Here is a 27333-nt window from a genome sequence, read left to right on the forward strand (position 1 = left end):
GGTCTAGAGAAAATAGAGAGAGTACTAAACGAAGAGGAAGAGAACAGGTTAAACAGGGAGAGACTAAAGGAGAGTGGAAAACTAAGAGGGAAGGGCACAGAAACTAATTGGAGTGGATAGGATGGGCTAGAGAGAGAAGAGGGGTAAAGAAAGAGTTGGTGAGATGGTGTGATACTGAATGACGGAGAAGGAGTAAGGGAAAATGTGTCAGCAAAAAAAAAAGGCATAAAAAGGGTGAGAGAAGGTGGAGGAATGAGAAACCAAAGAGAGAGGGAGTGGGGATAAAGACATGTAGAGTGACGCAAAAGAGAAAGAAAAAAAACAGAGACATTGTGTATAAATAAAAGTGGAGAGGTTTCATTATAATTTGACTAAGAGTACAAATAAACTGATAGCAGCATGTAATTCAAAGTGCGGAAGCGTTCCTTGTACAGAGATGTACCGTGAATAATTGTTTCTCAGTGGCTAAAGTGGAATTAGTGAGCACACGCACCGGGCGTGCAGACAGACAAGGCAGCAGTGAGTATGAACTAGAAACAAAGTGCTCAGTAAATGATTAGGAGGAAAGGTGCGAGGGGTAAGCAGGGAAAGGAGGGACGCAGGGAGGGGTGGGGTGAGAGATCATGAGTCTGTGTGTGAGGACAGTAAAAAATAATGAAAGCAGTCTGTCAGTATATGGGCTATGTAACCAATGGTTCTATTTCTCCAACTTTAAAATTAAAATCACCTAATATTATTAATTAGGGTGCTTTCATTTCCAATGTAGATGCCTGCGAACAAATTGATAGCAGAAATTAGTAGCTGTCCGAGGTGGGAGATAAACCGAGCCCCACACACACACAGAGCCCCACACACACACAGGGTCCCGCACACACACACAGAACCCCCCCACACACACACAGAACCCCCCCCCCCACACACACACACAGAGCCACACAAACACAGAGAGCCACACACACACACACAGAGAGCCACACACACACACACAGAGCCACACACACACACACACACACACACACACAGAGCCACACACACAGAGAGAGCCACACACACACAGAGCCACACACACACACACACACACAGAGCTACACACACACACAGGGCCACACACACACACAGGGCCAGATTCACACACAGAGCCAGACAAACACAGAGAAACACACACACACAGAGCCACACACACACAGAGCCACACACACACACAGAGCCACACACACACACACACAGAGCCACACACACAGAGCCACATACAGAGAGAGAGCCACACACACACAGAGAGCCACGCAGAGAGCTACACACACAGAGCCACACACACACACACAGAGCCAGACACACACACAGAGCCACACACACACAGAGCCACACACACACAGAGGATCAGCCCCTTAAAGGCGCAGGAGGAGCAGAGACAGCAGCACACACGGGCTGGGGACTGACAATACAACCCTTGTAGATGACTGATCTTCTACTTTTGTGTGAAGTTCAAAGAGGCCATGAGTATTCTCCAGTGGCCAATCCAACAATCATCATGCTTATACAAGTCTGATAGAACAGCTCTATAAATGAACATTAGTTCACAATACAGAACGAAATACAAAATGCAGCTTTCTCCACCATTATAAACTGTCAGGCCTCTGTTCCATCATGTGTGTATAATGCTGGCACCTCAGTCCACTTTTAGCAACAAATGTCACAATAGTTTCTACTTGCTCTCTCCTCAACTTCAATATCCCAATTACAGCCTTTAGTGGCTGATAACACTGCTACAATGAAAATGAAAAAATACACGCTATGCTTGTTCAAATTTATTTTGCAAAATCTCAGCGAAGTACAGTCTCATTAAAACAAACCCAGGCAAAGTCAATAGGTCTTACCTTTAAAATGGTGGTGCAGAGCCATTGGTTTGTTATTGCATATTTGCTATGGCATATTAGATCATGAAAAATATGTTGAGGGGAGTTGCCATTTTGGTGTGTAAACTGTACATATATGTGCTCCTGACACTATTTACTGACAGCAGGAATGCAGAGCTGAAAGTCCTGCTTGTGTGAAGGGTCGGCAGACAGTGTTACAGCCAACAGTGCGCATTCTGCATTGGCAGCGCCCAGGCTGGCAGAGCACTTGGGGGCCTTCATAGATGGGAGTGCCATACGGCTGCAGAAGAATGCAGCGCTATAGTTAAAAATGCGGACAGATTGCAATTCTGTCCTCGTGGCTGAAAGCAGTGCAGTGTTGGTAGTGAAGAAAGGTCAGCAGTCATAAGGATTTCACTGCGCTGGACAATCGGTAAGCAGGACTGAAAATGCAGAGGCAGACAGAGTTCCATCTTGCCTACAGGATAAAAGGCAGTGCGGGGTCAGAGTGCACTAGGTTAGCTGACATGCAGTTGCTGCAGGGCTAACAAGCAATATACATGGATGGTTAGTGTGCAGACCACTAAGAGTTAAGAGTTGTATAATCTAGTAATAAGAAATTAGGCAAACTTGGGACAAGACACGTTAAAATTCCTCAACATCTCAAACAATGAAACGATATAAGGGGGAGGCGAGAGCGGGATGGAGGAGGGCTCCGGGCAGAGGGAAGGGGGAGGTGAGAGCGGGACGGGCTACAAAGACCTCCCGAGTCCATATGAGGGGGTGAGGGTGAGGGTGTGAGGGTGACAGGGTGTGTGAGGGGGTGAGGGTAAGGGTGTGTGAGGGTGAGGAGGGTGAGGGGGTGTGAGGGTGAGTGAGGGTAAAGGGGTTGTGAGGGGGGGTGAGGGTGTGTGAGGATGAGGGGGTGAGGGTGAGTGAGGGTGCGAGAGTGAGGGGGTGTGAGGGTGAGGGCGTGTGAGGGTGGGTGAGGATGAGGGTGAGTGGATGTGAGGGTGTGTGATGGTGAGGAGGGGTGACCAGAGACAGACAGAGGCCACTGGAGACAGTCAGAGAGCAGCCTAGACAGACAGAGGGCGGCTGAGAGAGGGGCGAGCAGGGACAGAGAGAGGTCACTGAAGACAGTCAGAGAGCAGCCTAAGTGTGGCAGAGAGAGAGACCGGGTCGCGTCACTGGAGACAGCCAGAGAGCAGACGAGATGCAGAGAAAGGGAAACAGCAGCAGGGGCAGCAAGAGGGATGGAGGATTGCAAGGACAGAGGGCAGCAGAGAGAGAGCGGGAGATGCAGAGACAGAGGACAGACGACAGGGAGGCAAACAGGGGGAGGAGAGCAGAGACAGAGATAGACCAGAAAGATAGAGTGAGAATTTTGCAGAAAGAGAACAATTTCAACGTAACGGGATGCTTTAGCACAGAGAAATATTTATGCATTTTTTCAATCTTTAGATTTAACATCATTCTATATACCGATATATTTAGTATATGAAAAGCAGAATAGATTCTGGTGTAGTCACTGACATGGTCTGCGTAATTAATCCAGAGCTGAAGGGAAATAGAAGACTACACGAAGGAAGGGCGCAATGGCACTATAAGTGTGATTATGTCAGCTATGCCAGCAACATTAGCACATTCCTCAAAGTTGTGAAAAAGTGGCAGTTTCGATTCGTTCTGTTTAGGGCTCTGGGAAACGTTCGCTGTAATCTTGAAGGATGTGTATGGAATCCGTGAAAGAACGAGACACGGCCTGGCGGCCGTAAAGGTGAAAGTACGGCCGGCCGGCCGTGAATAATTAGCGGAGGAGAAATGCCTGAGGCAGAGCGCACACTGGGGGAAGCTGTGGGAGGGAAGCAGAAGGCTTTGATGTGCACGCGCTTTTCACGGGCACTGTATGAAATCGCCAGATAGTTAAGCTCTGGTTAAGCCCCAATATCTCTCGCCAGCAATGCGCAAGCGCATTAGCAGGCGAGCCCTAAAAAGCACTATGGGGTCATATTCACAGTACAATACCATATATAAGTGCTAATAGCTTAACTGTAGTGCATGAGACCATGGGACACAGCGGTATACACCGTTAGTGAACAGGTATGACGCTTATTAACCACTGACTTCTGTAGGAGCCAGATAGAAATCCTTACAATAGTGAACACTGTGTTACGCTACCTGCAGTGAAGCACCCTATCGGACAGGAAGGAGTACGGCTCCATTCAAAATTGCTTCTTGACATCACGTAAACAGAACAAGTATTCTGACGCAGCAATGAATTTATCACTTCTTTGGTATAGACGACAGTGCGTAGAAAAATAAATTTACACTGAAGAATATTACCGTCCAAAATATTTGCATCAACAGACACAATGGTAAACGTAAACTTCCTATCCACCGCTAAAAAGGCAACATCAGTTGTACAAAAAACCAGCACCCAGACCGAAGGTGTAAGGACGGGTATCTCTGTAGGAGAGGATGTGGCATAATGGCCAGAACTGTCGACTTTGGAACTGGGGAACTGGGTTAAAACCTTGGAGTCAGCTCAACATGCTGTAATTCTGGGCAAATAAAGTAATCTCCCTAGTGCCTAAAAAAACAAAAACAAATGTAATGTAATGTAATGTAACATGTGCTCATATAAAGTGCTTCAATACATTCACATTGATTTTAGTGAAGGGGAAGGGTTTGGGTGAAACCACAGGGAGCGGGGGAGGTGGGGGGAGGGTAGATTGCAGGTGCATGCACTCTTATGTAGAAAATAAAAAAAGAGCACTTGCAGCTAGTAGAAGGGCACTGGCAACAGGAAGCAGTACTTGGTCTATGCTCCATGGGATGGATTAAGCCTCCAAAGCCCAGAAGGTAGCCGGAGGTTAGAAGGAGCCACTGATCAATTGGAAGACAGGAAATAAGAGTGACATAGGAGCCAACCAATGTTTACTAAAGGTAAGTAATGGGTGGGGTCTAAGCTCCTTGTAAAAAGAAAATCCCATTACAAGAGATTTCGCATGCACAACACAAGTGCAGTGCAATCTAACCCTAAAAATAAATACAGATGATTGCATATAAAGTTCTACTTAAGACACATGTCCGGGTCTTTGAAGTATCTTAAAATGTGATTAGATGGCTGGTAGTTTATTCTGGGAAAGGTTGAAACTCTATTTGATGGGGGTCTGCCGTTTTCACCCAAGTGTGGAACCAGGGCCGGACTGGGAACCAAAACCGGCCCTGGCAAAGTGCTCGCCCCCCCCCCCCTCCCCTCCCAACTCGGGGGGGTTGGAGGTGCCGCCGAGCGCTTTGCTAGGGCCAGTTTTCGGCTGATTTTGTTGCGGGCCGATTGCTGCAAAAACAGCCCTGTAACAAAAACGGCCCCCAGGGGCTCAAAACCGGCCCCCACCCTTGCGGCGCACCGGGGGATTGCCCGGTGCCCGCTATGCCAGTCCGGGCCTGTGTAGAACCTAGTTTTAATGGCACACTCACCAAGTACAGCAAAGCTGGAGTACATTACGTGAACCCTATGTGCATTAGCCAGTCTTACATGGTCCACAGCTATTGGCATGCAACATGAACATAACAGATGTTTTCTCCTGTGTTTCTATGGGATTTCCAATACAATACTGACAGGGATCATATAACAATCAAAAAAGAAGAAAAAGGATGGGAATAAAAATGTATGCAATGTACAGAATAAACAACTAACCACTGTCCTGCAGCTTGGGCTTTTAAAGATTTATATATGTGTGTATTGTAATTAGATGGCCTTTACAGTGTAGTAGACGTACTGTGAGGAGCCAAATATGGAGAGGTTTCCCAAGAAAACCTCAAAGACAATAATGGTTGAATCTCTAAAATGCTTGGCCACAAAGCGTGGCTATACTAATTCTATTTGTGGATACACGACATTTAGGATTTAGGAACCTGCGATACTGATAGAATTCTTATTACAAATAAACCTATTTGGAGGCTAAAGAGCTGGTCCCGGCATTGCATTGATTGAAAGAAAACACGATTGTACACTGCATGTTTACTCGCATGTAGTGTTGGCGTTAGGGTGCTCTGAGTGAGTGAGAAGTCAACTTCTGTGCTGGCCATGGATAGAAAACTACAGAAGGATGCAAATCGACCTCAACATTTAACCCAGAGAGACACTGGCATTTAGCATATTGTTTTGGGAACCAAAGCCACCGCTGTTGTGAGGTCCAGAAAGCTTTGCAGATTCTCAATAACTACTGGGCCCAATTTTTTGTGCACGTTACTTCCTTGGTGTGGATTGGATGCATTTTTCTGTGAATCGCCACAGTTATCATTAGTAAAAAGTACCTCACCTGGCTACTTCCTTGTTTTTCCCTCTTAGGAAAGTAGAGTAGACAAATGAAGAGAAACAAAAGGTGCATGCATAATCCCATGTAGGTAACAGCAGGCTGTGCTGTGATATGCAAGTGCCATTAGCACAGCCAAAGTCACTGATCTTTAGACTGAGACAGTAGTTTAACACCTGCCTGGAAAAGGGACATAGTCCTACAGGGCCCTGACATTAAGGGTGAGTGCTTTACTCAGTGTCAGACCTAGGAGACTGGGACTATTTCTCAGAATTATGGCGACTGAGTTTCACTTATTTCTGCTTGTAGTTGCATGGTGTTTTGTTTTAAGGAGACAAACGTGCAGACAGCAGTATTAATCAGTTGTCTGGTAGGAGTGTGCTATTTCTCTATCCTGTAGCAATCCAAATACCAATTGATCAGGGGAGAATGGATCACTTGTCCTGTTTTTACCAGGATCTGGGGTTCTTCCAGTCTAAAAAAACCCATATTCGCATATTACTCGTAGTAGCGGTATATCTTGGTTGTCCGCTTTTGTTTCTTATGTGAAAAGCATCATTGGGTCTTATCTGTGCTTTCCTCCACCAGGAGGGAGACCAACTGGTTATTCGCAGTTGTCAGGAATATATATATATATATTTTAGGCACTGGGATGATTACTTTGTTTTGCCAGAATCACAGTATGACGAGCTGACACCGAGACTCGAACCGTGTTCCAAAGTCAGCAGCTCGGGCGTAATGTCACATCTTCTCCCACGGAGAAACCGTTCTACACCGTCCTATCTGGGCTGGACGTTGGTGTTTTGTACCAATGCTGTTGCCTTTTCGGCTGCGGATTGGAATTTACGTCAACCATTGAATCAGTTTTTGTTTCTGTAATTTATTTTAAATTGCATTTTTCTTATATCCCCTGCTGTAATTGCGACTGCTCAAGGCAGGATGGTTACATGTTTTGGTTTAAACCACTTTCAAAGTACCCATTAGCGGAACAATATCATGGCCCTGTTTGCATGATTTTCATCATTCTTTTTTGTGAGGCAGACAAACATTTCTCCGAGTGCATGAGCCATGTCAATCCTCACTCCTGGCAAGGTCCCCTGCAGGTATTTGAATTTAAACATAAACACAAAATTCACCTGACAAGGACAACGACAAATGACAGGTCTCCCACTCAAGAACTTGGAGCGTTCCATAAAACCCCTTAACAACAAGAACATTACCATACATTAACATTCAGCCAGACTGTTCATGAATATTATCCTAGGAATCACCTCATTTCTAAACCATTTATTCCTAACCTCACAAATGTGCCTTGTCTGTCGATACTCCGATAAAACAATATGGTCAGTTTTTAAATTAGCACCCGTGCCCATGAGAAAGGTTTTTCTGGTATACGATATAGGTGAGTATTATCCAGAAACAGGACCCATAGTATTCATTAATACTTATAAATAAATAACAGCGTGGATATCTTTTGCTTTTAATAGTCCATCGATGCTAAAATTTAAGTCCAATACCACCTACCAGTGATAAAATTCGGGGGAGTCAATTGAATTACATAAGCTGTAGGAACGTGATCTCATATAAAGAGAAGATCATTACTCCTCGTCCACGTGTATTGAGTAAACAACTTACTATTCATTCCGATTATATTTTTATACAATGAGCAAGTCTCTTTTTGCAATATACAGGACTTAGAGAGATAAGAATGATTAATGGCCTCTGATATATATTTCTTTTACAGACCCTTAATTATAAAAATAAGAGTTCCGGACTTATTTTAGTCGCAAGAAAAGTTTCAAGCAGGTGCAATATCCTGCATAACTATGAAAAGGAAGCTACAATGCTAGAGACAATTTATCATAATATCAGTAAGAATTTTCTTTTTTTTTGATTTTCACTCTGTTACCTCCTAGTCTGTATGACTCGTTGAGAGCCTCAGCCAGGATTGTTCAGTATTTAAAACAACCTTTTGTCTTCCTTTTATTAGTTATGATGAGCGAGACTGGAGCCAATTAAAATACGGTGGCCATTACACATACAGCATTTTATATGCTTTTTCTATAATTGTAACAGGTACGCGTTGGTACACATGAAATACGAGGTACTATGGGTAATCAAATTAGATCATCAGTATATATTTAAACTAGTGGTGGTATTTTTTATTCAATGTTTCAGATAGGTCGTTCCATTGAACACCACTGGGTAACCAGCAACAGGTCAAATCATATGCGGACATGTTGGTTTTTATTTAAAGTTTGGTCACTAGTCTTCATGAAGAGGCTATAGCTATGTCAATGACAATGTGTAATATTTTTAGGTCATTTGAGTCAGTATGATGAATCTTTGTAAATGTGGGATAATGCTATACTTATATACATGAAATGATTGTGAATAGCAGTATGTTTGTTAATACATATTGCACTTAAGGCATTGTATAATTTGATTTTTAATTAACTTTTGGATAACGAGATCAGTGTAGAGAATTTTTTAGCAGAACCAAGTTGTTTTCAAATGTATAAATCACATCATGTTTGTACCTGTACGTCATTATATTGTGGAGCCTACAAATAGTTTAAATATTTCTTCTATAGAGAAAACTGTCCTGAAGAAGGTGTCACATCGATTACTCACCGAAACGCTGCGTCGACTGTTTGTTTTCTTCATATGTAATGTATATTGTTTTAAATTGTGGAGGATAATCCCTCTTTTTTTATTAGTATAATAAAAGCTGATGTTTTTCAAGTATACCTTTTTTCGGTTGAATTGTTTAATTTATTATTGTGCTCCACTGACGTACCTAGGTTTGTGTAACAGTTTATTTTAGGCAATAACCGCACTAGTGTGGGAAGTATTATTGAATGTTTGTGAGGGGACTGTTAATGCTTTATTATACTTCACCCGGTCTCAATTGGAATTTAGGGTATCTCCCTCTGTTTTTGAACAGCCCTGCCTTTCTTAGAGCTGATCATCAACCCAGAAATCTTTGATGCGGTCAAGGTAGAACGAAAGCACGTTTAGGGTCTAGACGGTGGAGTCTCTCCGCCTCCTTGGAAGGGTGCGGAGGTGGAAAGAAAGCAGGCAATGTGATTGATTTGACCTATATGAAAAGGTGAAACCAGTTTAGGTAGAAACAAATGTCTTGTCCTAAGCACCACTTTGTCCGGATGCACAGAGAAGAAAGGGGGCTTTGAATACAGAGCTTGAAGCTCACTCACTCTGCGAGCAGAGGTGATGGCAACAAGGAAGGCAGTCTTTAGAGTAAGTAGTCTGAAAGGACAGTTATGAAGAAGCTCAAAGGGAGCACACATGAGGAATGTAAGAACAAGATTAAAGTACAACTGGGGCATTACAAAAGGAGATCGAGGAAATAGTTGAGTAATGCCCTTAAATAATCTATTTACAATCGGAGAAATGAATAGGGATGGCTCATCTGGCAGCCGAAGACAAGCAGAGATAGCAGCTGGATAGCCTTTAAGAGTGCCCAGAGCAGAACCCTGCTGGCCCAAAGAAAGTAGGTACAAGCGCACCACTGAAAGAGGAGCAGAAAGGGGATCCAAAGCCTTTGCTGTGCACCATGCCACAAACTAGTTTCATCCACAGGTGTATACCGATTTAGTGGAGGGACGCCTGGATGCCAAGATGCCATTACAGACTTCGGGCACAAGGGCGAACGCTGTCAAATGTCGTTGCTCAATCTCCACAAAAGGAGGTGGAGACTGGACCGGTTTGAGTGAAGAACCGTCCCCCGTTGCTGCGACCGAAGATCCTGAAGGGGCAGTCTGAACGGAGGATCGATGGCCATGCTCATGAGCTCAGGGTACCAGACTCTGCATGCCCAGTCCGGAGCCACAAGAATAACGTGGGCCTGGTTGGGCATGATCTTCTTGAGCACTCGAGGTAGAAGTGGTACAGGCGCAAAAGCGTACAAAGGGCTGCAGTTTCACTCGCAACGAAAAGCGTTGCCGAGCGAGTGCCGCCTTGGAAACTCCAAGGTGCAAAACTGCTAACATTGCACATACTCTTTGGTGACGTACATATATAACCAAGGCTTTCCCCACCACTGAAAGACACCTTTCACCACCTCCGAGTGCAGACGCCATTCGTGATCGACCAAGCACCGACGGCTGAGTTCACCCGCCAGGTGATGAACCACCAGGGTCATGCCCTCATGTTCCAGCCTTGTTCAGAGAGACAAAGAGCTTCCTGACAAAGGGTCCACAACCCCACCCCGCCCTGTTTGTTGCAGTACGACATGGCGATGGTGTTGTCTGTGAACAAATGTACCACTTTCCCTTTGAGAGAGGGAAGGAATGCCTTCAGTGCCAGTCAAATCGCCCAGAGCTCCAACAGTTTGATATGGAACCCGGACTCCACCGGAGGCCAGATGCCTCTGATCTCCGCCTCTCCCAGATGGCCGCCCCATTTTAGGAGTGACGCATCTGTTACTATCGTTACATCCTGTTTGGAAAGGCAGAAGGATCTGCCTCTGACCGTATCTTGGTTTGTTATCCACCATTGCAGTTGTTGTGCAGTTCCCTCTGAGAACTTCAACAGCCAGTCATCTAGTGAACTGAAAGTGCTTGTGGCCCACCGTGAACCGTAGATAGCTTCTGTGGGTAGCAAGACGGGAATATGGAAATAGGCGTCGTGCAAGTCTAATGCCACCATCCAGTCTCCAGGGTCGAGGGAAGACAGGACCTGATCCAAGAAGAGCATTTTAAACTTCTCGCAATTGAGAACCACGAGGTCTAGAATAGGATGCAGGCCTTTGTCCTTCTTGGGCACCACAAAGTAGCTGGAATAGCAACCACGACCTACTCCTGGGGCAGGGACCCTCTCTATAGCCCCCTTGGCCAAGAGAGCTGAAACTTCCTGACGGAGAAGCACCCATGATCCTCCGACATGCGTTCGAAAGACGGCGGCATGGAGGGTGGGGTAGGCTCGAAGAGAAGGGAGTAGCCCCTTCAGATTTTTTGCAAAACCCACCTGTCCCACGTGATGGATTGCAGTGGAGGAGGTGATGCCAAATCGTGCCTCCAACTAGCCGTTGATAGGCCTGAAACGTCAGACCACGAGGGTTTGGAGGCTGCAGCAGGGAGGGAAAGTTTAGACTGACTAGTCCGCTGGTTCCTGATCCACGTGGTCACTAGGTCCCACATCCGCAGCCACGCATAGGCTGGGCAGCTTATGTGAACCAGTGGCTAGACTGGGCATGAAAGGGTGAAAATGCAGACTGGAGTGGACAAGAGGCACCGTGAGGCCAAAAGATCCGGCTGTAACTTGAGAAACTTTAAAGCGCTCTAGCATCGAGTCTGCTTTGTCACCAAAAAGACAATTGCCATCAAAAGGCATGTCTATCAAAGTTGACTGGATATCCCTCGAAAAAGCCAGATGTCCTCAACCAGGCGCAGCACCCAAGGGCTATCGACATGGCAATCATTCTGCCCAGTGAGTCGGTGGTATCCAGTCTACATCTGCTTGTGTATTTGGCTGCATCCCTTCCACCCACCACTGCCTGGGAGAGAATGGCCCAGGCCTCCTCCGGGCACTGAGGCAGCACCTGCGCGACTGTATCCCAGGTGGTATGGGAGTTTCGGTCCAAGAGGCACGTGGTATTCATGAGCCGCAGTGCCAAGCTGGAGGAAGAGAACACCCACTTCCCAAGGTGAGCCAGCTTCTTGGATTCCCTATCCGGAGGGGCAGAAGAGGCTTGGACCACCAAGCTCTCGGAGGAAGGGTGTTGGGTGAAGAACACTGGCTCGTCCGGGGCTTGGCGGTGCCCGTGGGCAATTGTCCTCTCCACAGGAGCCTCTGTGCTGGGGGTTGGACCAGGTGCCCAGGAGGATGTAAGTGAGGGCTTCGTAAATGGCAATATGGGTTCAGAAGTGGACGCTGCAGGTTGAAGCACCTCCATCAGGAGGTTCGTTTTGACAGCCACCAAAGGGAGCTCAAGGCCCAAGACCTCAGCTGCCCTTCTCACCACCACAGCATAGAATGCTCCCTCCTTCGTAGCCATGGTAGGGGCACAAAGAAAGCCAGTGTCTGGAGAAGTGTCCAGACCACTAGCATCACCCAGGTACTCTTGCCAGTCCAGGTTTTCCAGCTGGTCAGGTAAAGGGTACAATGACCCCATCCAGTCCTCATCACCACCCTCTGGTTGATAGGGAACACCAGGGATGAACAGGGGAAAAAAGTACCCTGCGGCATCAGTTCAGACGTCAGTCCGGCTCCGGGTCCAACTCAGGGATGAGAATAGGGACAGCATCGGTCGGGGGCACAACTGGAGCCAGGTGCGTCATCAGGATCGGCACCGGGTTAGGGTCGAGTGAGATCGACCGGCGTCGATCCGGATCCAAGCCTGATCCGCGGAGGTCCTCTGGGGACGGAGCTGATGGCACTGAAGACCCAGGACTCCTGACCCGCCTGCAGGTCCAAAGGCATACCAGCAGAGCTGGTATGCCCAAAGACTAGGTGGAAGGCCTCGTAAAAAATTGTCGAAGCTGGGCAGGGGACGCTTCGGCTCACGGAAATGGGGCCTTGAAATGACGACGTTCTGAATCCCCCGTCGCGCCATCCAACCTACAGGGGGAAGGCGAAGAGTGCTTGTGCTTCTTCGCCTTCTTCTTGTGCTTGGACTTGCCCGATGACCTTGACGACTTGAAGTGCGACGAGGAGTGGGGGCTCTGCTAACGGCCTCAAAACCTTTCTCTCGAATGAGACCTGGAACGAAGTAGAGTTGACACCCGGGCCTCCTGCAACTTTTGGGACCACTCCCACAAAGTTTTTGGTGCCATGGCCTGGCAATCAGAGTAGGACTTTGGGTTGTGCTTAAGGTGCTCCAGACACCTCAGGCACACAATGTGTGGGTCCGTCACCAACACCATCTTGCGACAAGACCCGCAAGACTTGAAACAGGTCCGTCGTTGGGACATCCCTTGCGCACCAGGAGTTGATAGACTGAAAAAGAAGTCAACAAAACGTCGCAAAAAGGCTAGCCAAAAAATAGCTAAGGGGTAGCTCTCTCCGGATCTTCACTAGGCTGGCGCAGAAAAAAAGAGAACTGACGGCAGCACGCAGGGGTGGCGTCTAAGTAGGCACCGCAACATCATACCGGCAATCACGACGCCGCCAACGGACATGGAGTCGACCGATGTCACCTACCGACAAGCAGGGGTACTACTCGAGAACAAATCTCTGGATCTAGTCTGAAGTCTGGGGGAAATTCTAAGGTAAGAAATCTAGTACTAACTGCCTCTTTCATATACATATCGTAATAGCAAAGGAAGAGAGACTGTGCCTGCTATGCCCTGCTCATGGAAAAGACAACTACTGAGTCCAGCCGAAGTAAGAGACTCCAAGTGTAAGTTGGCTGACCTCCTGTTCGTAACACATGGCCACACCAGCTGAAGAAGCCTGGTGGCACAAGTTAGTAGCCTAGATTCACAAATTGCGATCATGCAGCCCATGGGTACAAGACCCGATACTCAAAAGTTGCCCCTGCATTTACTGGACATGGGGAGAGTTGCTGGCGCGCAGCTAGATCACCCAGAAGGTAAGTTAGTGCTAAAGGAAGAAAACCACGGTACCGGGCAACTACTAGTCCAGTGGCAACTGGACTTCCACCCAGCTTGAGTGGACTTTGACGGACGTTGACCCCTTATACTAGAATTGCCTCACCAAGCCTGTGGATCACGGAGTAGCCCCAGGAAGACCCTAGTCAACTGCACAGCATCTTCAGCATCCCTGAGCTTTTTCAGCATCCTTAATCCTTTTCATCAGGAACACTCCACCGAAGACTGAGGCAAGGTGCAACTGATGCTGGAACTGAACTGAAGACTGCTTTTCATTGAGTGGTAACTGCTTCTGTTCACCTTGCCCGTACCCGTGAATTTTAAATAATAATAATAATAAAGAGCTTGTAAAGCGCACAGTAATGCCATCACGGCATGTCCCCGCGCTGAGCTAGCAGTGAAACCAGCACGAGAGAGAATCCAGGGGTCTATGCTGTGTATAAGTGAGTTTTCAGCAAGGCCCTAAACCGCGCTTCACTACTCTCGAGTCTCAAGGCCAAGGGAAGTTTGTTCCATTGTTGAGCTGCATGGAGCGCAAAAGAGCGACCACCTATTCTGGCCTTCCTCGTCCTGGGGACTGTCAGCAGACCGGTCCCCTCCGAACGAAGGGTCCTGGAGGGTTCATACCGGCTAACTAGATCCTTTAAATACACGGGCGACCTATCCCAGACAATCCGATGACAGAAGAGTAGGCACTTAAAACGTACCCGTTTCTTCACAGGCAACCAATGAAGCGCATCTAGCGCCTTCTGTGAATTGGCCCTCCTAGGTCTTCTCAACACCAACCTGGCGGCGGAGTTCTGGATGACTTGGAGGCGGCCCAGGCTACCCTCGGTTGCCCCCAGGAACAGTACATTTCCATAGTCCAACCGCGAGGTCACCAGTGCCTGTGTTAAAGTCCTTCTGGCCGCAAGGGGCAATAGGTCTAAAGTTTTATTTAGGGTCTTTAGAACTCCAAAACATTTGCCCACAAGACGCCTAATGTGGCCATCATACGAGAGGGAGGGATTCATCCAGATTCCCAAGTTCTTTACTTCCTCACAGGGGGTAGGAGTAGGACCCAAGCAAGAAGGCCACCACTCAGCTGACCAGTTATCGCTTTTTCCCCCCACCACCAGCACCTCTGTTTTAGAACCATTGAGTTTTAAACAGTGGGAGTCCATCCATTCTCCCAGTGCCTGCATGCAGGATTTAAAGTTGGTAGGAGTGTTGGAGGAGTTCTGCGATAAAGAGATCAGCAGCTGGGTGTCGTCGGCGTACGACACCAATTCCACCCCAAAAGATTGAACCACTTTTGCCAGAGAGGCCATATAAAGATTAAAAAGAGTGGGGCTAAGAGCCGAGCCCTGAGGCACTCCCTGATCTAATGGCATCTTTGCTGAGCGACAAATCCCTTGCTGAACCTGAAAGCATCTCTCTGAGAGGAATGACTGTAGCCAGCACAGCGCGTGACCAGCCACCCCAGCTTCCTTCAGGCACCGCAGCAAGATGGAATGTGCTACGGTGTCGAAAGCTGCACTCAGGTCGAGCATAATTAGGGCCATTGTGTGACCTGCATCAGCCCCTGCTCTTAAAGTCTCGGTGGCTCGGAGGAGAGCTGTCTCCGTGGAATAGCCCACCCTAAATCCTGACTGAGATGGATGCAGTAAGTTCCACCTCTCCAGGTGTTCCGAGAGCTGAGTATTAACCACTTTCTCTGCCACCTTCGCCACGTACGGTAGTAAGGAAATAGGCCTGAGGTTTTCCAGCACCTCCAAGCTAACGTTAGGTTTTTTCCTTATTGGCAGTACTATGGCTTTTTTCCACTCTTTGGGGACTTGTTGAGTGCAGAAGGAGGTGTTTAGGACCTGCCTAATGTGAGGTTCCAGGGCTGACGCTCCCTCTGACATGACCCAAGCCGGTGCCGGATCGTTGGGGGACCCGGACTTCACACTTCGGCAAATCTTTATAAGCTTGTCCACCGTGGGAACCTCAAAAGTATGTAGTGAGGACTCACAGGGTACCATTGAGCTGCCTACTGCAAAATCTGTACCTTTAACTGGGACTTGAGAGAAGGAGGCATAAATCGCTTTCACTTTATTAGAGAAAAAGTTAGCGACTTTATTACATCCCTCCACAGAGACCTTTGTGGGGGTACTAGATCCCGAGACTGAAGATATTTCTTTATATATTTTATATAATTCACGCGAGGAGCACTCGGCTACCTCAATGCGTGTCTGAAAATATTTGGCTTTGGCTCTCCGTACCGCATACTGATAGCTTCGATGAGAAGAGCTGTATATGTTCTTAGCCAGTATAGTCGGGTTCTTCCTCCAACTCCTTTCAAGTTTTTTGCAGTTGGACTTAATTTGCTGTAGTTCAGGAGTGAACCACAGGGCAGTGTGTTGTCTGCCTTCTCTAGCTTTACCCTTACTCAAGGGGGCTATCTCATCCAGGGTGGAAGTCACAAGAAGGTTAAATTCCTTGTTCGCCTGATCACTATCCGTCGCGAGTTAAAGAATATTTTGAAATATACTGCTCAATAGCATAAAGCGCCAACCAGGGCTATCTGGCACGCTAGACTGGGTCAAATCCATAAGCTCAGGCTGACCGCGATGGATCACATGTCGGATACAGCCTTGGCCCACTGAAGAAAGTACCTTGGTTTGGGGTTGTGTCGAGGGTGAGATGCGAGGAGCAGTCGGAGGGAATGCATCTGTGTTGATCCTTAGGATGTAGGCGAAGCAGCGGATCTGAGCCACGCAAGTGGGTGATGTGTCATCATCGAACCCCTATGATGTAGGCGATGCATCGTTATCGAGCCACACAGCCGGTGATGCCATCTCCTTGATTCTGAACCCAAGAGAGGAGTAAGGCCCTTTTGGACAGGACTTTGGTAGGGCCGTAGAATAAATATTTGAAAAAAGATGTACCAAAAGTCCTATTCTTTGATTAGAAAAATCACACTATATACTTTTTGTGATTTTGGGTTATTTATTCACCCATTCTTTACATATTTCTTCTTTTTTTAAAAATACAAAAAGATTTCCTCTTATTTTTAGAGAGTCGCACATAAACTTTACACTTACATTTACTACAAATTACAAAGACTATTTTGACCACCATGAAAAAATCACATAATGACCACATGGAACATACGATATGTCGATGTACTATTCAACATTAATTGCACCATATACATGTAATTTATATAAGTTCTCACAAACGCCAACACCTATTTAAGCATATGCACACAAAAGACCAATTTGACCGATTTAAAAAACCATTATTTAACATCAAATATTGACTCATTATGTGATTTTTTCATGGTGTGCATATTTGTCTTTGTAATTTGTAGTAAATGTAAGTGTAAAGTTTATGTGTGACTCTCTAAAAATAAGAGGAAATCTTTTTATATTTTTAAAAAAAGAAGAAATAAGTAAAGAATGGGTGAATAAATAACCCAAACCACGAAAAGTATATAGTGTGCTTTTTCTAATCCAAGAATAGGACTTTTGGTAAATCTTTTTTCAAATATCTCCTCGATTCTAGCAGCGCTGCATCAGTGTAGATGGAGAAGTGCTGGTTCAGAGCTGCGCAATGATGGCGAAGCGCTAGGTTTATGCAGATGCAGAACTTAAAACCCACTTCCAAGAGCCCAAGACTGGATTGGAACCCTGAGTTGGTAGTGTCTGAGCCCCAGGTCTTATACCAAGTGGTGCCTCTGTAGTGAAGGAGACTTCAAAGAGGGATTTGGAATGCACAGAGGTCCTCCCTTTCTGCCCTGCCACTCACTACAGGGGGTTAAGCAGTCATTTGTATGGGGACGTAGTGGGTTAAGCAGTCCTTTGTGTGGGGACAGGACACATTACTTTCAGGTTCCAGTGTGAGGCTATGCCCAGCTCCTCCCTCCCATCCAGCCATCAGGATGTGAATAGCCTGTTAGTCGCATCTAAGCTCCATTTGTGTGTGGCTGTCTAGAGGGATTGCACATGGTCCAGATATTAACCACCCTAGACATGTATTGGAGACAGGCAGCAAGCACACAGGACTAAGAACAGAAAAATGCCAACTTTCTAAAAGAGGCAATTTTAAAATTGTAGTCATAAATTCAACTTTGCAATTAAAGAGGATTTATTATTACAAGTCCATAGGTACCAAACATAACAGATATACTACCTCTCAACCAGGAATTATAGCTTATTAGATGTAATAACAAATCCCCAATGTTAACCTATGAAAGGGGTAGACTTCACAAACAAATGTGGGAGTCTTTTACTACCAGGACATGTAAAACCTAAATGCATATGTCATACACTTTAGTTACACAGCACAGTGCTCTATGAGCTGTCCTGTGCCTACCTTAGGGGTGACATATGTATTAAAAATGAAGGTTTGAGCCTGACAATAGGGTTAGCTTGCCAGGTTGACATGGCAGTTCAAAACTGCAAAACACAGGCTCAGCAGTGGCAGACCTGAGATATGTTTAATGGGCTACTAAAGTGGGTGGCATAATCAGTGCTACAGACCGACTAGAAGCATTTAATTTAAAGAACCTGAGCATATGTAATCCACATTACTAGGGACTTATTAGCAAATTAAATATGCCAACTGTCGGTAAACCTATGTAACTATGGTTTCAGGAGAGAGCCTATGCACTTTAGCACTGGTTAGCAGTAGGAGTGCCCAGAGCACTAAAGCCAACAAAAACAAATTCAGCAAAATGTGGTGGAGAAAGGTAAAAAGTTTGGAAGTGATCCTACAGAAGGCCCATTTCCAACAGCTGAGATAAGGATTAACAAACAAAAGCGGACTGGTCCTAAAGGGGTTGGAAGTATATTACACAGTTGGGTCTCACAGCCACACCATATAATATACCCCATAGCCTCAGCTAGTTTTGCACCATTTAAATACTTCCGGATATATTTCATAAAGTTTGAAACATCATTAGGGTACATGTAATCAGTCATGGAAGTGTTGGGACAAGAAAGGTCCACTGCATGACTCGGGAGTTCCCCATGTAGCGAGTCACTGGTTATTTTTGATTTTTGCCATCAATGAACATGAAAGACCAAGTTATTGGAGCATTTTAAATTCACTGTGCTCCCATTTTATTTAATCAATGATAAACCGGGAAGTGGTGCAAGCTCTATTCCGTGACTGGGGAGAAACTTGCCTCAATCTGTTCACTTCCGCTGACAACCACGCAGTGTCAGCACTTCTGCGTGTTGACGTTTTCAAGGCATCTCTCACTCAGAAGCGTTCCACCTTAAGGGAAAGGCAGGACTCGTGTTTGCCTTTCTGCCAATACCAGTCTTGACCTCAGTTCTCAAGAACTTCAGGACTGACTGGACCCAAATCATCCTGGTGGCCCAGATTAGGCACGGAGAATATGGTATCCATAACTCCTGGGCTTGAACATCTGTCCTTCAAACAGGCTGCCCCTCTGGCAGGGTAGGCACTCACAGCAGCATGGCAGGGCTCTGCACACGGGTCTTTACAATATACACCTTCAAGCTTTGAGACAGGGCGTCAAAAGCGGAGTTCCTCAGATCTTCCTTTGAAGGTGACTTATGTCATCTTAGCAGAAAAGAGTCCATTGAAAAATACTTTATACGCCTCTTGTTGGGGAGAATAATATGTGGTTTGGTGGCATACTTGGCAGACCGACCTTCTCAAGCCAACGTTATTTGTTGTTTTGTTGTTTGTTTTGTCCTTAGCCCGGCAAGACTTTGCTCTGGCCGGGCAGGGTACCTTTCGGCTCTTTTGGCATTTTTGCAGTGAGCTTCAAGCTCTCTGCGTCAACCTGCCATACACCACCTTTTCACAGTTGTTTTTGTGGACACAGCCATCTTTCTTGTTTAAAGAAGTAGCCCCGCACCACGTCTATCAAAAGATCACCTTGCTGGTGTTCTGTGCTTTGCCGTGCTCTTCTAATTAGGAGGAGGAACTCCACCATTTGGACCCCGAGAGAGCTTCAAGGTTTTATATTGACCATACCAAATACCCCTTAGTAGATGATCAGCTGTTTGCTGGTTGTCTGGAGCGAGAAAAGGGAAGGCTATTCAGAACCATCTCTCCCTGGATCGTGCTTTGCATTACGATCTGCTACACTTTGGCTAAAAAGCATTTTTAGAACTACTACCTGCTCATTCTACCAGGGCCTATGCTGCTACCATTGAGTTGGCACACAGAGTGCCTGCCCTGGACATTTCCCTGGTGGCTACGTGGACATCACGCCATAGATTCATGAAGTACTACTTTCTGGACAGTATTTTGCTGAAAGGGGATTTGTGCTTGCCGGTCCAGCAGGACTTTCTGGTTTTAATCCATTCATAGTCCCTGCTCTGAATAGGTACTGCTTTAGTATCTATTCAAAGGGTAAGGACTCTGCGGCTGGAATTCTCTATTAAGAGAACAAGTTACTTAGCTTCGGTAGCGTTCTTTCTGGTAGAGACTCTATATAGCCACAGATTCTTCACCGACCCTCCCATACTTCCCGTTCTATATATGGACTCTATCCATCAATAAGGCAAATCTAGAAATCTGCACACTGGTTACAAACAATTTGCTATTTGGGCTTTGCGTCTGGAAGTGCAGACAGTCTCTAAAGCAACTGTCATCAGCGCTCAAGAGTGGTGACTATAAAGGTTCTGCACGTCATTTCCAGAGAGGAACGGTGTCAGTGGGGATCCACATGGCACCACCGAACGGCATACAGAAGTACTGCTGAAAAGTTTCTGTATCCAATCTGATACCTGGGGAATATTCAAAAGGTGCGGAATCTGCGACTAGAAGCCTCTATCAGAAGTCATGTGAGTATTCTGAAGGTTCACTATGACATAGAATACAACCAAAGCTAGGCTTTGTGGTCTGAAGGGGCACACTATGTGCACCTTGCTTTAATGACTGTGACTACCATCAGCACACTGGCTGTGGAGAACTGACTTCGGTAGTGGCGAATGATTATACTTTGAGGAGATGCCTTTGTACCGGTTACCTGCAGAGAAAAAGTTGCCTACTAGCCTCTCCTGTTCAAAATTGCCTGTCATCCCTTACAACCAGGTCTTTATCGCTATCTATTTGAGCCATAGATGTCAAATGTGTTTATCCTATGTATGTGTAGTATGATGAGTATATATCCTATGAGCTATACTTTTTGTTCAAAAAACATTTTATTAGAACTGTGTCTGTAAATATTGAAACATCCCAGAGTCAGTAATTTTAATGCCAATCATAAAGCCATAGCACACACTGAATCTGATAAAGCAGATTGTTAGAATAGACAATCCTATTCACAATCGATTCCAAGCTTATGTCACTCAATATAAAAATGTTCTAGCTATGTCATTTTAGTATGTTTATGCAAACAGCCTCTGGCATTACATATTGCATGCTTAGTCAAAGAACATCTATCCATTCCCTTGAACCATTCTTGGAAGAGGAGAGGACAGTATTGGAAATCCAATATTTAGTAATATCTCTTTTGGCAATAGCTCCAAATCAATAAGGGACTATTCTTTTCTGCAATTCCTAGGAGTACCACTTTAGGGAAAATAATAATTTTCCAGCCCAGGATAAGTGACAGGACACTCTCTGACCAATATTGCTGAATAATTGCAAACCCCCATGAAATGTAATACATCATCAGTTTGCTTCTGGCACCTAACGCAGTTCGGGGATACACTCCTTCCCATCTTCCAGAGGCAATCAAGTGAGTAGTAAATTTGTTGAAAATAAATAATTTGGCTCATGCATAACTGAGCTGATATGGCTAGTTGACAAGTTGCCACCTGAAATTATCAACAATTACCATAATCATCCAAGGGACTGAGATCTTTATCAAATCTATACTAGAAAGCCAGGGATCTGCCCATGGTCAATTTAGCTTCAAGAGAGCTGAATTTGAGAAAGCATTTTGGATCTGTGGGTCTCAATCGCATGGCACAGATAAAGATGTCTACAAAACTGGGGTTTGTGTAGTGCAGGCTCTTCGCTTAATGCTTGGAAAAATTTACTATGATCCTGTCCCAAATATTTTATTTGTGCTGTGTTTGAGAGTCACAGTCTAGGAATACATTCTGGATCTCCTTTGTTTAAATGGTACATAAGAAGGAGGTTGGAGGGAACCTCTCAAAAAAATATGTGAATTGGAGGTTCCACCAAAGCATTCATGAGGTCCTTTGATAGGGACCAGACTCTAAGATGTTGAGGATAGGAAGCAATGAGCCCTCTTTGAAGTGTAGGAACAGTCCCCCATTCTCAGCCCTCCCTCCTCCCTGCTGACACTAGAAGACAAAGATTTATAGCTTGACTAGTCTGGGAGGAGTACAGAAGTAAGGAACTTCCTGAAACCAGGCCCAGAGCTAGACCTGTGAAATTCATAATTGCTAGCTGCAAAAATAAGAGTGGGGAACAGGGCCGGACTGGCCGTAGCGGGTACCGGTTATTTTCCTGGTGGACCGGAGGGTGATGGATGTTTTTTGACCCGGGGCTGCTTTTGTTAAAGGTGGCCGCCCGGGGCTGGAGCTTCTAAATAGCCACCCCATGACCCGGGTTCGGGGGGGAGCTAAGTGGGGTGCAAGGAGAGGCCACGATCGAGCGGAATTGCCAGGGCTGAAACCTCCAGGTTTTTTTATATACACTTTTACTCATGCACATTTAGTACAGGTACTTTTCAATTGTAAGACATCAGAAAACATATTTTTCTTTTGTACAAAAATCTATTAAGTCTTTCCTACCTTTTTCGATCCTCTTCTCCCCTATTACATAATTCTTCCTAACCCAGAACCAGTCTTCAATATGGATTTCACAAGGAAATTACACTGTCCCATCCATCTCGCCTGCCTTCCCAAATCAGCCCTCTATGTTCCCTCCAGTGGCCTCACACCTTTTTGTTTTCTTTGGGGCATTCCTAGCTAATGTAGAACACTTTCTCCATCATCATGCACAAATCAATTTTTCTACCCAAGGTCCTTAATGTAGATGGTGTTTGCCCACTCAATCTCCATGCAATATCTCTTCTGGCTATCATCATAACCAGATTGCAGAAAACATATTTGCATTTCATCATAGTTGAGTCTAACTATGTTCCCAACGTAGCTAACTTTACTGTCATGTGAAACCCCATCTCAATTTTTCTGTTAATCTGTTCTCTGATCCTATCCCAGAAGCTCTGGATTTGGGGATACTCGCACAGTATGCGTAGAAATTAGAAAAGAGCCATTTTGTTGTCATCCTCAAAGGCAGCTTTTGACGCCAATTAGTGCAATATGATGCATAAGCCAATTAGTGCAATAAATATGATGCAGAATTTTAAGTTGACCAAATCTAAATCCCTCCTTTATAGTAACTTCCTATGGCTACACGCATGTCTCCGTTTAGTCACTATTATCATATCTCTTTCCCATTTTGTTCTGACTGTCGTGAGTGTTGCTATGTAATGGAGCGGAAAGCGCCCTTAACTTCAATAGAGAATCCATTATTATCTCCTGTAGGTGCAGTGGAGATATGTAAGGTACTGGGAATCAAACAGTTCATCTTCCCAGTTAGGTTCTCAAATGATTTTAGTTTATCTTCTCCCTTGATGTCACCAAACTTTGAGACACCTATGGTGTTTCATTTATAGAGACATTCCAGAGTCTGTTGGTCATCCACGTTTACAGAATCAGACAGTGGTGTCTTTTTTTTGTAAATCTTTTTATTAAACAGACTCTGTAACAAGGTACAGCACCACAAAGGTCAATACAAAGGGCATAGAGAAAACAAGCATACATACAGGTACAGTAGGATAGCTCATTGGAAATTACGGGGAGGCAGGGTCATCGATGTCCAGGTCACGAGGAGGGGTACAGATATTCCCACGGTATGAGTTCCAAGGGGCCCATATCTTGGCCCATTTCCGGGGACTGCACTGGGCCTTAAGTACAGTCTTTTCTCTTAGCATGCACCAATTAAGATATTTTTCCCAATCTGCAATTAAGGGTGCATGCGAGGCTCCCCAAAGCTGCACGATGTTCCTTTTGGCGATCAGACATCCAAGTGTGACCCACTGAATGGTGTACGTATTGAGGTCGGTTGGCTCCCAGATGTTAATTAAGGCATCTGGGCGCCTCTGGCTTAATCTCAACCTCCAATGTGTCGCTCATGACCGCATGTATCTTCCGCAAATATTCCTGAATTGGTTCACAGTGCCATATGATGCGCATGAATGTGCCAAGTTGAGTGCATCCCCGTCTACACGATCCGTCTTTCCACCCATGTGTACCAATTGAGGACCTGTTACATAGATTCTATGCAGGATCTTTAGCTGCACAAGCCGAAGCCGCGCCGGAATAGCAACCGTTTTGAGGAAGGAGACCGCCGTCTGCCAACTTTCATCGTCAAATTCGATGCCCTCTCCTGTCCATTTCTCCCTCAGCGATATTAGGGGATCACCCATATTGTTGATGAGTTTTCGGTAGGTTAGGGAGATTGCCCTTTCGGGTAGGTGGCCATCTAGCAATCTGTCCTCAAGTGGGGAGCTCTCTGGTGGAGAGGAGGCACTGGGCAACGCCGTCCGTAGTGCATGGCGGACTTGCAAATATCGGAAAAGTTCTGAATCTGCCAATGAGTGTCGGTTTTGGAGAGTGTCTAAGGACTTCACGCCCCCCGTATCCCATAGATCCCTAATATAGAAGATGCCAATTAGGTCCCATTTATTGAAACCTTTGGAGTTACCCAGATCTCCCAGATTTTGTGAATCCCATAAGGTTGTTGCGAGGGTCAACCTACCGCTCCAGCCCATTGATTAGGTTGCGGCCTGCCAGATCCTAACTGTGTGGTTAGTGGGCCCAGTAAGGGGGTACCTGCCTGGTTTGGAATAGAGTGCTCGAGAGTAGGACCCGTTCGGAAGGATCCACCGATCCATACGGAACCCCGGGTCGTCAGGGCGGCCATAGGTACTGTGGTTTATTGCTGTGAGGTGAGCTGTCCAGTACTTTTTGATGTCGGGTAGCCCTATTCCACCGTCGTACCAACTGAGCGTGAGCTTTGGTAAGGCAATGCGCGGTCTCCCGTTCCATAAAAGGTTACCTTGGAGGCCCTCAATTTCCCGGAAGTAAGCTTTTGGTACAGGATCAGCCGAGTTTTGTAAGACATAGAGGAAACGGGGAAGGGACATTGTTATGTTGGAATCTTACCTGTTTATAAGATTCTCTGCACGCTCTGCTCTTTCACTGTGTTCCGTGTGGAACATCTGGTACACGACACTCAAGAGCTGACAGTTGTCCTGCGCTTTCGAGGTGGTTGGATGCCAGGTTGCTTTCTTCCATTAAACTTACCTGTACAAGGCCTTCGTTTCCTGAGTTGTGCTTTCCTCGCCGTAAGAAGCATCACAACATTTTTGGCGACGCTTCCCTGATGCTTGAATTCATCTGGCTCGGCTCACCATACTTCACCGCTTGATTCTCCGTGTCAAAAGCAACCTGGTGATCACTCGACGTCTCCTTCAGCGCTGTCTTTGTCTTCGGCTGTCTTCGCTTGCTCCGGTGACTGTTTTCTTCGATTTCGAGTGATTTGGCCACTTTCAAGGTACTGTCTTTAAAATTTTATTGCTCGCGATTGTCGAACACTTAACGTTCCAAGCTCTCCAGTTATCCTACGTCATTGCACCGCATCTGACGTCCCTGGAACGCATTCGACGCTCTGCGCATTGACGTTGATACGTCTTGTGATGCCTCTTGTGCCTCGTCACTGAAACGCATCGTCAATCACCATTATTACGTCTCTGAACACTGAACGCTCTGCTTCCTCCTACGCATTGCTCATTGTTCACGTCAGCTCCTCACCGCAGCTCTCCTCTGCATTCCACTCGTCTTTGTGACGCCAACCTGACTTTGTGTGGTTCTCCTGACATCAAGTGGCCACGGTGATTTGCTCATTTACGTGCAGACACTCTCACGGTGATTTGCACACCCTGATTTTTCAAGTTTGCAATTTAATTTTGTTTAAAGTATTCCGCTTGCATTTGTTTTCTTCTTGTTTCATTATGGCCTCGAATATTGTTATGCCTCCTATGTTTCTGTCCTCTCCAGGCTCTCCTTTAATAGATTGGGAGGACTGGGTGGAGATGTTGGACAATTACATTACTGCGCTTGATGGCAAGAACTTTCTTCCTGAAAGGAAAAAAGCGCTTTTACTAAGCACACTTGGTAATGAAGGCCAAAGGGTGTTTAAGTATTTACCTGTTGCTTTAGGTCCCAATGGCCAACCCATGGATGATGCTTACAAGGAGGCTCTCAAAAGACTAGAAACTAGATTTGCCAAAGAGGTCAACTTAGTCATGGCTAGATACCGTTTTTATACCCATCCACAAGCTGAAAATGAGAGTATTGACGAATTTGTTTCCAGGTTACGTGAACTCTCCATCAAATGTCGCTTCGGTAACATGACTGATGAGCTAGTTCGTGATCAGCTCATAGTGCAATGTCGACATAGGAAAATTCAGGAAAGGCTATGGGCTGCCAAGGATCCCTCCTTGAAAGATGCGATAGATATGGCGAAAGTCATCGAAGAGTCTCAGAAGTGTATCAAAGAATTAGAACGTAGAGATAAAAGTTCCTCACAAATTGGGAGTGTTGAATATGATGAGTGTGTAGAAGGTTATGAAATTAATGCTGTTTCTAAACGTTTTAATAGGAATAACCCTAACAATTTTCCTTCCAAGGTCAAGAGTAAAGAATGTTGGCGTTGTGGAAGCCAATTCCATTCAGGTTATTTTAAGAAGTGTTATGCCCTAGACCAGATTTGTAGAAAATGTGGTCGCAAAGGCCATTATCTAAGAATGTGTAAACTGGGCGAGGGTTCTGATAAAACCAAATCATCTGAGACTTTTGACAAACTCAAGTCTAAGGTGAATTTAATCAATGACAGAGTTTTAGTTGTTCAACAACTTGATTTTGATTTGGTCAGTACCACGTATGACTCTCCCAGATTAACAAGACCTTCCGCACTTTTTACTGTATGTGGTCAAGATGTTTTACTTATGGTTGATTCTGGCTCTCTGTTTACCATAATTCCAGAATCTACTTTTTCTTCCTTGTGGCACACTATTTCTTTAACGGAAAAAGACATTGATCCTGTTGGATACCAAGGCAAACCTATTGATGTTCTGGGATACATGTTTGGTGTCATCGCATTTAAATCCAGGAGTATCAATGGGAAAGTGTATATAGCCAGAGAAGGTCCTCCAATCTTGGGGTGGATGCACCAGTTTGATTTACAAATTGTGATCAATCCCAGTTCACCTGATGTGGTTATGACAATTGAGAATGATGTTCAAGTTAAAGACATCTTGAATGCTGCCCATAGGGTATTTGCAGATAGATTAGGATGTGTTAGGGATTATTTTCACAAAATTGTTTTGAAGCCCAATGCTACTCCTGTGCAACATAAGCTTAGAAGAGTACCTCTTTCTGTTAGACAGGGCTTGAAGGATTTATTGCATGATATGTTGACTACCAAAGTCATTGAACCTGTGGAAGCTTCGCCCTGGATTTCTCCCGTTGTAATCACGTTGAAATCCGACGGTCGGTTGAGATTCTGCATTGACCTTAGGTCTCTCAACCA

The 27333-nt window shown here is 45.6% G+C and overlaps 1 protein-coding gene across 3 annotated transcripts in view; it reads right to left on the reverse strand.

The window, feature by feature from the left end:
- PARP4 (poly(ADP-ribose) polymerase family member 4) overlaps positions 1-27333 on the reverse strand; it is a 1988214-nt gene that overhangs the window by 1322522 nt on the left and 638359 nt on the right. The window lies entirely within an intron of this gene.

The sequence above is a fragment of the Lissotriton vulgaris genome, chromosome 8 (assembly GCF_964263255.1).
Source record: "Lissotriton vulgaris chromosome 8, aLisVul1.2, whole genome shotgun sequence".
NCBI lineage: Eukaryota > Metazoa > Chordata > Amphibia > Caudata > Salamandridae > Lissotriton > Lissotriton vulgaris.